Here is an 11,005-nt window from a genome sequence, read left to right on the forward strand (position 1 = left end):
TTTTTAAAAAATATTTATTTATTTTTGACAGGGGGGGGTGGAGAGAGTGAGAGAGAGAGCAAGCTGGGGAGGGGCAGAGAGAGAGAAGGAGACACAGAATCCAAAGCAGGCTCCAGGCTCAGAGCTGTTAGCACAGAGACTGACACGGGGCTCAACTCACGAACCATGAGATCATGACCTGAGCCAAAGTTGATGCTTAATCGACTGAGCCACCCAGGTGCCCCCAAAATCCTATTTTTATAGCTGAAATAACAGAAGAAACAGAATAATTGCCTGTGGATAAAAGCAGGGTAGTAGCCAAATTCAGTTAGCTCCTGGGTATTTTTGTGCTGATTGGTGGGATGTGTTATTTCTACCACCAACAGCTTGAAGTAGTTCTCTGGTCTTTACATCCCTGACCAGTTGGTCAAGACCTTAGATCCTGTTTCTTTTCACAGGATCTCTGCCACATAATCCCCACCCAGAGGATTGGTATCTGTGCAAACACTCTTCCATACATGAATTCTTATGATAAAGAGATTAGAGAAGTATACAACAGTCATTCCTTACCTTCTTTTCGCCTCCAAGAAACCTTTTTTGGTGACCCATTTTTTTCAAATGATTTTAGTCATCTAGGATCAGACAAGTTAGAGTCTTGTTGAAGAACCAGTTGTGTTGGTACTAGAGAGTAATGTTTTACTGAATAGAAACACTACTCTTTGCATCTAATAAGATCCTGTTTGCCAGTGGATCTGTTAGAGTAGGCGGATAGACACAAGCAGGAGGAGAGAAAGAAGAATGATGGAATAACAAATGGACAATTGCCAGAGACCATCTGGTCTCCACCCTGAGATTGTCCAGCTCTCATAAACCACTCTCTATTGTGGTTTAGCACAGACTGACAAGCAGAAGATACAACTTTGAAGCACACTTACTTGAGAAAGACCTTGTCCACTAGTCACCCCGAGGTTATTATAATATCACCATAGCATCATTGCATTGCCATGGGTTACACTTAGGCACTCACGGGGAAAATGACTAACATAAATTTGAGCAAAATGTTGAAGGGGAGGAAAGCAAGGTGGATCCAAGGGTGGAGTGATGATAATGAGATGGGAAGGAGCACACCAAATAAATCCCCATAAAGGAGAAGAGTCAGCGACTCAGAGCATTGCCATCCATCCTCGGGTCAGTACTGTTGCTCTTTGCTAAATAAAAACTTTGCTACTTTAACTCTCTGTTGAATGTCTTGACTGAATTCTTTCCAGAAGACAAGGACTGAGGAGTTCCACAGCCCATCACCCGGGAACAGATCCGTTTCTATACTCTGTTCTAGTCCACTGATTTATTTGCCTTTGAGAAGTTGCCTAATATACTAAGCAAGGGCATGACTGAATCCAGGTTCTCCTATGTATTGACTTTGTGACCTTGGGCAAGGTTTCTCTGTTTTTAAAGTATATTTTCTAGCTTTTGTCATAAAAATACTACCCCTTTCCTGCTATATTTTATTCCTATGCATGTTATAATTTGGATGACTTTGTGAATAGAACTGTTTTTCTTCACTTCTGTGTATTTTTAAATATTTATTTGTTTTTAAATATAAGATATATACCCATGGATCAAAATAAAATATGCACTCAAGAGTATCCAGTGAAAGTTCCTCCAACACCTTTCCTTGTTTTTCTCCCTTCTAAGGTTTGTAAAAGGTCCTTATATAACTTTAAAAATGAAGAGGTTTCATCTTCACAGCACAGGAATAAGTTACATACATGATGCAGAAAGATATTACATAGGGTTTTCAACCTAGTGTCATTTAATTACATCTAGATTTCAACATAGACATCATTTCTGGTGGTTCAACCTCTTTCTCTAACTCACTGAAAACATCTGGTACTAATGCAGGATGTTTTCATAAACTAACTGATCTTAATGAGCAAACAACAGTTACTCTTTGATGAGTAATCAAGGGCTTTAAAATGTCCTTATAAGATGTTATTCGATGGAGGTTAGTAAGAACATCAAACAAATAAGCATTTTTTACATCTACATCTATAATGACTTTAGTGAAATAATACTCCTCAAAACTGTCACACACTCTAAGCAGTGTCATGCTAGAAGAATGCTCACTTGGGACTCTATCCCTGCAACTCTCTTCATACATAGATAAAAAATAGCTATTTGTCCCCATTTACACCTATACTCCAACAGCCCTTCTGTGTCTTGGAGCCTTTTCTGATCTGAGGTCTGAGGTTGTGTTTATTGCAGCCTCAAGTCTCTCTCTACCCTCAAGCAAAACTGTCCTCCTCTGCCTCTCCTAGTTCAGTTAATGACTTTACCATCCGCCAGTTACCCAGCCCAGAGATCCCCGTCATGGAAGTCTAGTTCACAGGGAGCCCAGAACCAAGAGAGACCCATCAAGCTTTATGCTTTCTTGTTGTTGGGGCAGAGGGTGGGTATGGGGGAATAGGAGAGGTGCAGAATTCTGGCTTTTACTTTGTATGACGTATCATGGCATGCCCCTGATCGTGGATCCTTAAGATCATCACTGAATGGCAGGTACTTGAATCTTCATAAGGTTTATCTTCCACCCTCTGCAACATGTGTATCTTTCCAAGGCTTCCAGCATATTAGTTAACTCTTGTTTGTTTTGCCCAATTAGTATGATGTCATTTATGTAATATATCTGTGTGATGTTCTGTGGAATGCCCAGGCTATTTAGACCATATCATGGCACAGAGCAGAAGAGTTCAGAGAGGCCTGAGGCAAAACTGTAAATGAATATTGCTGTCCCACATGAATGCAAACAGTTTCTGATCCTCTCTCCTGATTCAGAGTGAAAAGGATGTATTCTCCAGATGAATGATTGCATACCATGTACCTGAGGCATTATTAATCTGTTCTTCTAATGGCAACACCCTCCTTGGCCACCCAATCACTCTCACTGCGCTGAGGCTACTACTTGGTTAAGCTGCACTAGTCCTCATTTTCCAGTCATTTTCCAGGATCCATACAGTTTCTGCTAAGGCCAGACTGGCACACCGAGCAGAAATATGATAGGGAATACTACCCCTGCAATCTTTTAGATTTGTAATGGACACACTCATTTCTGCCATCTCACCCAACTGTCATATTGCTTTTGATTTACTCTCTTAGCCGGGGTGGGGGGTAGTTTCAGAGTTTTCCACCTGACCTTCTCCCTTAAGATAACTTTTACTGCAGAGGCAAAGGACCAGTTTGTGTGTGTGTTGGAGGGGCATATAACCTCAATGCCAAGTGTAACAATTGCAATTATACATTCAGGGACTGGGCAAATAATTAGAGTGGGTCCACTAGGAGTTGCACTTTAGCCAGAATTCTAGAACTACTTTTTTTTTTTTTTTTTGGTTGCAGATGGTAAACAGCATCCTTATTGGCTGCCCTCGAATATGCCTCTGGGGATGTCATGCTCTATTTACCTTTTCTGCAATTCCTTGCCAGTTAAGCCCTCTTGCTACCTTTATAACCTTGCCAGGCGTTATGGTAATTTCAGCTGCCTGGCTCCTATCAGTTAAGCATTGCCAATGGCTTTTATCATTTCAGCCCCATGTCCCCATGATATTAATGAACCTAACTCTTTGGCCACCTCCTTTACTATTAACATTGGTCGACAAAGGAGAGCTACTACCACATTTTTGGATATTGCTGACTGGTGTCCTCAGTAATGGCCTTAGTGAGTTGTGTGTCTTCTGGGCTCTGGTAGAACACAATCATCTGTTGGCTTTTCTGGTCTCATATAATAATATATCCATTCTGGTATGCCTATTTTTCAGCAGCCTCTTAATCCCTTCCTTTATTGTCTGCCAGGGAAGATGGGGCATTTCCACTTCACTCAGCATTGGCTATAGTGTCTTCTGGACCTCTGAGAGCCACCCTGACAGTGAGTTTGCTCCATCCCCTGAAGCCTTGGCAAATTGATAAATCCCGTGTATTGATAAATTGACCCTGACTCAATAAATTCTTGCTTTGTCTTACATGCTGGCCTCCTTGATCATGCACCCTCAAAATCCAATCCCAAAGGTGCTCTAATGGCTCCTGCCAATACAACCTAGCTAATTCTTGTATCTCCTTTTATGTATAACATTTCTCTCTCTCTGTCTCTCTCTTTTATAGAATTAGCACTTCCCTGGCAAGGCCTTGCTAGTTATTGGTCTAGCAGCCAGGAGAGGAGATGCAGACAACTCCAATGGGTGGGCACCTATTGCCTTGTGGGAGAGGGACCTCTGCAGTATTCTGCCTCACAGGGCAGGTGCTCACACTTATTAGGGAGTGTGGTACCTCTGTAGGCTCTGAGGGTTCAGAGCCAGCATCCTCAAGGGCATCCACCTAGATATTTGTATCCAATATTTCAAGATCCTAGGTTTTCCCAACTTGGGTCTGTTAGTGTAAGAGTTCTGCCTTAGCTGAGCATTCAAACATCTCTATAATTCTGTAACTCTAACCACCAACTGTTTGCTGCTTAACTATGTCATAAATCCCACTATAGGAGATATGGGCCTCTGTTAGTTACTAGTGAGGACCTCTGGTCTTCACACTTAACCTATAACTTCTTACTGATGGATCTAAGTTTCTCATTATTACTCGGAAAGACATCAGTACAATTTAGCGGTAGCCAACCAGCTCTGCTGTCTTTGTAAGCATTTGCATTACCACCACCATCATTTAAATTTATGAACCAATTCACCCATAAAGGGATTCCCCCGCCCCACCTCCACTATGAGATTTTCCCAGGTAACCTTCAGTGAAATTTGTAGCAGTTGGACCAGTAGCAATATCCATGTCATTTTACCACCTGTGTTGTTGGACCATTTCTGGCATCCTTTGAGCTAGTTGAGGAGTCCCAAGAAGCATGTACCAATATGGGATTCGTTATACAACAAATTTATTGGAGAAATTACCTATAAGGGACAATGTATAGGTAGCTATAGGAATCTGGGAGAGCCATCAGACTGGGATGCAGGTCTGGCTCCTGTGAGGGAGAGAAGGAAGGAAGGAAGGAAGGAAGGTAGGTAGGTAGAAAGGAAGGAAGGAAAACCAGATGTGCTGTAGCTCTGAGTGTTTCAGCAAGGTTTATTTCAGTGTCACTTGCAGATATGTCCTATAGAAAGGGACTGCCTTACTATCTTCATTGTGCTCAATCATCGGCTAAGAGCAGCCTGTGGGAAGTCTGATCTTAGCTTAAAGGCAATGATGGAGTCAGAGGGCAGGCTGGAGATTTTTATGGCCGCCAAAGATATATTGTTTTAAAATTTTCATTGCTATAAACAATTCTGAAATTAATATCTTATATGTGTGTGTGTATAGCATAATAATTGCTCTAGGATTTATATAAATAGTTGCAGGATTACTGGGCCACAAGTTATATGCTTTTTATAGCTTATAAAATTTTCAGTGCATTCTTCCATGTGACTAGTAACTTAAGCTCTCTGTAGCATTTAATAAAAATTTACATGCTTTGCCACTCTTGATCTTACCCATTTAAAAATATTTAAGAGATATGATAGGTAAACAATAAAATCCCTTTTTTCTTTTACTTTGTATTTCTCTGATTACTAATGAAGTTGAACACCTTTCTATGTGTTTATTGATTCTCTGAGTTTTTTCTTCTGTAAATTGCCCCCAATTTGTCTTTCCCCCATTTTTCTTTTAGTAGTCTTTTTCTTTCTTGATTTTTAAAATTTGTTTCAATATACTCTAGATACATTATCATAATATGCATTATCTGTTGCATACATTGAAAATATATTTTCCTATAAATTTCATTATCATCTTTTCACTTTGTGTGTAGGACTATTAATTATATAGAAAGATTAACTGGTGATATAGCCAAACTTTACTTTTTTGATTTGTGTTTCTTGGACCCTGTTTAAAAAGCTCTTCTCCATCCAACACATAAAGATTTGCAGCCATATTTTCTTCTAATGGCAGATTAAAATTTTGTTTTTCATATTTAGTTATTTTTTGGTCCACATGAAACTTATTTTTATATATTTGCATGCATAGAAATGTAATTTTATTTTTCGATGTGTCTAAGATTACATATCTAATTCTTGACTGTTTCCAAACTTTAAGCAAATACTCTTTCTACACCCTGAGTTATCCTGAAACAAGTGCACCGCATGGGCACTTTGCAGAAGAGAATGGGTAGGAATATTTTAGATGCAGTTTGTCTTATTCTGGGCTACTCAAATTTATAGCAAACCAAAAGGTTGCAGACAAATAAATGGGCAGATGGGCTTTAGAATATGTTTATTGACAAAACTTTTTGAATAACTTATTATTAAATGATATTTGACTAAAATTCTAACAGGAGTAATAGCATTCAGCTGTCATGCTTTTCAATTTGATGTACAAAAATGAAATTCAAAATTACATTCATTTGACTTTAAATCAATTATTTTAGAATTGACTTCAGTGCATAAAGCTAAATTGTTAAATGGAATCCATTAAAAATATTAAATGAGTTTATACAAACAAAATAAAAGGAAAGGTTTCTTTTTTTTTCAATATATGAAGTTTATTGTCAAATTGGTTTCCATACAACACCCAGTGCTCATCCCAAAAGGTGCCCTCCTCAATACCCATCACCCACCCTGCCCTCCCTCCCACCCCCCATCAACCCTCAGTTTGTTCTCAGTTTTTAACAGTCTCTTATGCTTTGGCTCTCTTCCACTCTAACCTCTTTTTTTTTTCCTTCCCCTCCCCTATGGGTTTCTGTTAAGTTTCTCAGGATCCACATAAGAGTGAAACCATATGGTATCTGTCTTTCTCTGTATGGCTTATTTCACTTAGCATAACACTCTCCAGTTCCATCCACGTTGCTACAAAGGGCCATATTTCATTCTTTCTCATTGCCACGTAGTACTCCATTGTGTATATAAACCACAATTTCTTTATCCATTCATCAGTTGATGGACATTTAGGCTCTTTCCATAATTTGGCTATTGTTGAGAGTGCTGCTATAAACATTGGGGTACAGGGGCCCCTATGCATCAGTACTCCTGTATCCTTTGGGTAAATTCCTAGCAGTGCTATTGCTGGGTCGTACGGTAGGTCTATTTTTAATTTTTTGAGGAACCTCCACACTGTTTTCCAGAGTGGCTGCACCAATTTGCATTCCCACCAACAGTGCAAGAGGGTTCCCGTTTCTCCACATCCTCTCCAGCATCTATAGTCTCCTGATTTCTTCATTTTGGCCACTCTGACTGGCGTGAGGTGATATCTGAGTGCGGTTTTGATTTGTATTTCCCTGATGAGGAGCGACGTCGAGCATCTTTTCATGTGCCTGTTGGCCATCCGGATGTCTTCTTTAGAGAAGTGTCTATTCATGTTTTCTGCCCATTTCTTCACTGGGTTATTTGTTTTTCAGGTGTGGAGTTTGGTGAGCTCTTTATAGATTTTGGATACTAGCCCTTTGTCCGATATGTCATTTGCAAATATCTTTTCCCATTCTGTTGGTTGCCTTTTAGTTTTGTTTGTTGTTGCCTTTGCTGTGCAGAAGCTTTTTATCTTCATAAGGTCCCAGTAGTTCATTTTTGCTTTTAATTCCTTTGCCTTTGGGGATGTGTCAAGTAAGAAATTGCTACGGCTGAGGTCAGAGAGGTCTTTTCCTGCTTTCTCCTCTAGGGTTTTTGTGGTTTCCTGTCTCACATTCAGGTCCTTTATCCATTTTGAGTTTATTTTTGTGAATGGTGTGAGAAAGTGGTCTAGTTTCAACCTTCTGCATGTTGCTGTCCAGTTCTCCCAGCACCATTTGTTAAAGAGACTTTTTTCCATTGGATATTCTTTCCTGCTTTGTCAAAGATGAGTTGGCCATATGTTTGTGGGTCTAGTTCTGGGGTTTCTATTCTATTCCATTGGTCTATGTGTCTGTTTTTGTGTCAATACCATGCTGTCTTGATGATGACAGCTTTGTAGTAGAGGCTAAAGTCTGGGATTGTGATGCCTCCTGCTTTGGTCTTCTTCTTTAAAATTACTTTGGCTATTCGGGGACTTTTGTGGTTCCATATGAATTTTAGGATTGCTTGTTCTAGTTTCGAGAAGAATGCTGGTGCAATTTTGATTGGGATTGCATTGAATGTGTAGATAGCTTTGGGTAGTATTGACATTTTGACAATATTTGTTCTTCCAATCCATGAGCACGGAATGTTTTTCCATTTCTTTATATCTTCTTCAATTTCCTTCATAAGCTTTCTATAGTTTTCAGCATACAGATCTTTTACATCTTTGGTTAGATTTATTCCTAGATATTTTATGCTTCTTGGTGCAATTGTGAATGGGATCAATTTCTTTATTTGTCTTTCTGTTGCTTCATTATTAGTGTATAAGAATGTAACTGATTTCTGTACATTGATGTTGTATCCTGCAACTTTGCTAAATTCACGTATCAGTTCTAGCAGACTTCTGGTGGAGTCTATCGGATTTTCCATGTATAATATCATGTCATCTGCAAAAAGCGAAAGCTTGACTTCATCTTTGCCAATTTTGATGCCTTTGATTTCCTTTTGTTGTCTGATTGCTGATGCTAGAACTTCCAACACTGTGTTAAACAACAGCGGTGATGCTCCTGATCTCAGGGAAAAAGTCTCAGTTTTTCCCCATGGAGGATGATGTTAGTTGTGGGCTTTTCATAATGGCTTTTATGATCTTTAAGTATGTTCCTTCTATCCCGACTTTCTCGAGGGTTTTTATTAAGAAAGCTTGCTGAATTTTGCCAAAGGCCTTTTCTGCATCGATTGACAGGATCATATGGTTCTTATCTTTTCTTTTATTAATGTGATGTATCACATTGATTGATTTGCGAATGTTGAACCAGCCCTGCTTCCCAGGAATGAATCCCACTTGATCATGGTGAATAATTCTTTTTATATGCTGTTGAATTCGATTTGCTAGTATCTTATTGAAAATTTTTGCATCCATATTCATCAGGGATATTGGCCTGTTGTTCTCTTTTTTTACTGGGTCTCTGTCTGGTTTAGGAATCAAAGTAATACTGGCTTCATAGAATGAGTCTGGAAGTTTTCCTTCCCTTTCTATTTCTTGGAATAGCTTGAGAAGGATAGGTATTATCTCTGCTTTAAACGTCTGGTAGAACTCCCCTGGGAAGCCATCTGGTCCTGGACTCTTATTTGTTGGGAGATTTTTGATAACCGATTCAATTTCTTCGCTGGTTATGGGTCAGTTCAAGCTTTCTATTTCCTCCTGATTGAGTTTTGGAAAAGTGTGGGTGTTTAGGAATTTGTCCATTTCTTCCAGGTTGTCCAGTTTGTTGGCATATAATTTTTCATAGTATTCCCTGATAATTGCTTGTATCTCTGAGGGATTGGTTGTAATAATTCCATTTTCATTCATGATTTTATCTATTTGGGTCATCTCCCTTTTCTTTTTGAGAAGCCTGGTTAGAGGTTTATCAATTTTGTTTATTTTTTCAAAAAACCAACTCTTGGTTTCGTTGATCTGCTCTACAGTTTTTTTAGATTCTATATTGTTTATTTCTGCTCTGATCTTTATTATTTCTCTTCTTCTGCTGGGTTTAGGCTGTCTTTGCTGTTCTGCTTCTATTTCCTTTAGGTGTGCTGTTAGATTTTGTATTTGGGATTTTTCTTGTTTCTTGAGATAGGCCTGGATTGCAATGTGTTTTCCTCTCAGGACTGCCTTCGCTGCATCCCAAAGCGTTTGGATTGTTGTATTTTCATTTTCATTTGTTTCCATATATTTTTTAATTTCTTCTCTAATTGCCTGGTTGACCCATTCATTCTTTAGTAGGGTGTTCTTCAACCTCCATGCTTTTGGAGGTTTTCCAGACTTTTTCCTGTGGTTGATTTCAAGCTTCATAGCATTGTGGTCTGAAAGTATGCATGGTATGATTTCAATTCTTGTATACCTATGAAGGGCTGTTTTTTGACCCAGTATGTGATCTATCAAAGGAAAGGTTTCTAGATAAGATGATATCTTGAGCTTAGCTTCTCACCTCGGTGTTTATCAATTAGGAATCTTGCAGCTGCAAATGAAAGGAAACCCAATTCAAATTGTCTTTGGTCAGAAAAGATATTAATTGGCTCACGTATCTGAAAAGTGTAGGGGATACACTTTTTACACTCCAGGGCTCAGATGATAGTGCCAGGCCTCTGGTTTGAGGCTTTGCCACTGACTATGGCAAATCCACTCTTACACAGCCTCTCCCCTCACAGTTGCAAACAGCACTGATGCAGCATATCTAGCACCACATTCTCTCAGGCGCAGACCCCATGGGAGAGAACAAGGACCTCTTCCCAGAAAGTGCAGCAAAAGGCTTTATCTGTCTCATTCTCTGATATTTAAGCACAGGGACTGATATTTTTGCAGATTAGCTCCCCAAAGGAAAGGTGATTTATGGTTACAACAAAAAGGTGCCTGGATGCAGGGTCTCTGGAACAACAGAGATTCGCTATGTTCCCTCTTATCCAGATTCCCATTCAAATGGCCATCTCATATAATAATAAAGGAAAAGCCCACTCAGCCCAGGGAATTGGTAAGCAGTGATATTCCCAAATCTGAATATTGGAAGGATTTCTCCAGATACTGTGTATATGTGAACAGATTAAAAGAATCTACCCGGCAGCTTATTTGGGAAGGGAATAACAGAAAACCTGGTAGAACTTTGCTAGGAGTCTAAATCAAAGAGTGAAGAGTGGAGGGAAGCAAAGTAAGCCCAGAAAGACCATACACCATGGTCTCAGGAAGTGTAATAGGTTTCAGGACCATAGTATGTGAGACACCCATGGTGCTGATGGCAAGCTTACCCTTTCTCTGAACCACCAGACTGATGGAGAGTATGGCTTTGGGCTCTTTTTTTTCTTAATTTTTTAATGTTTATTTATTTTTGAGAGAGAGAGACAGAGTGCAAGCAAGGGAGGGGCAGAGAGAGAGGGAGAGACAGAATATGAAGCAGGCTCCAGGCTTCGAGCTGTTAGCACACAGCCTGATGTGGGCTCAACCCACAAACTGTGAG

This window comes from Panthera onca, chromosome A1 (assembly GCF_046562875.1).
Source record: "Panthera onca isolate mPanOnc1 chromosome A1, mPanOnc1 haplotype 2, whole genome shotgun sequence".
NCBI lineage: Eukaryota > Metazoa > Chordata > Mammalia > Carnivora > Felidae > Panthera > Panthera onca.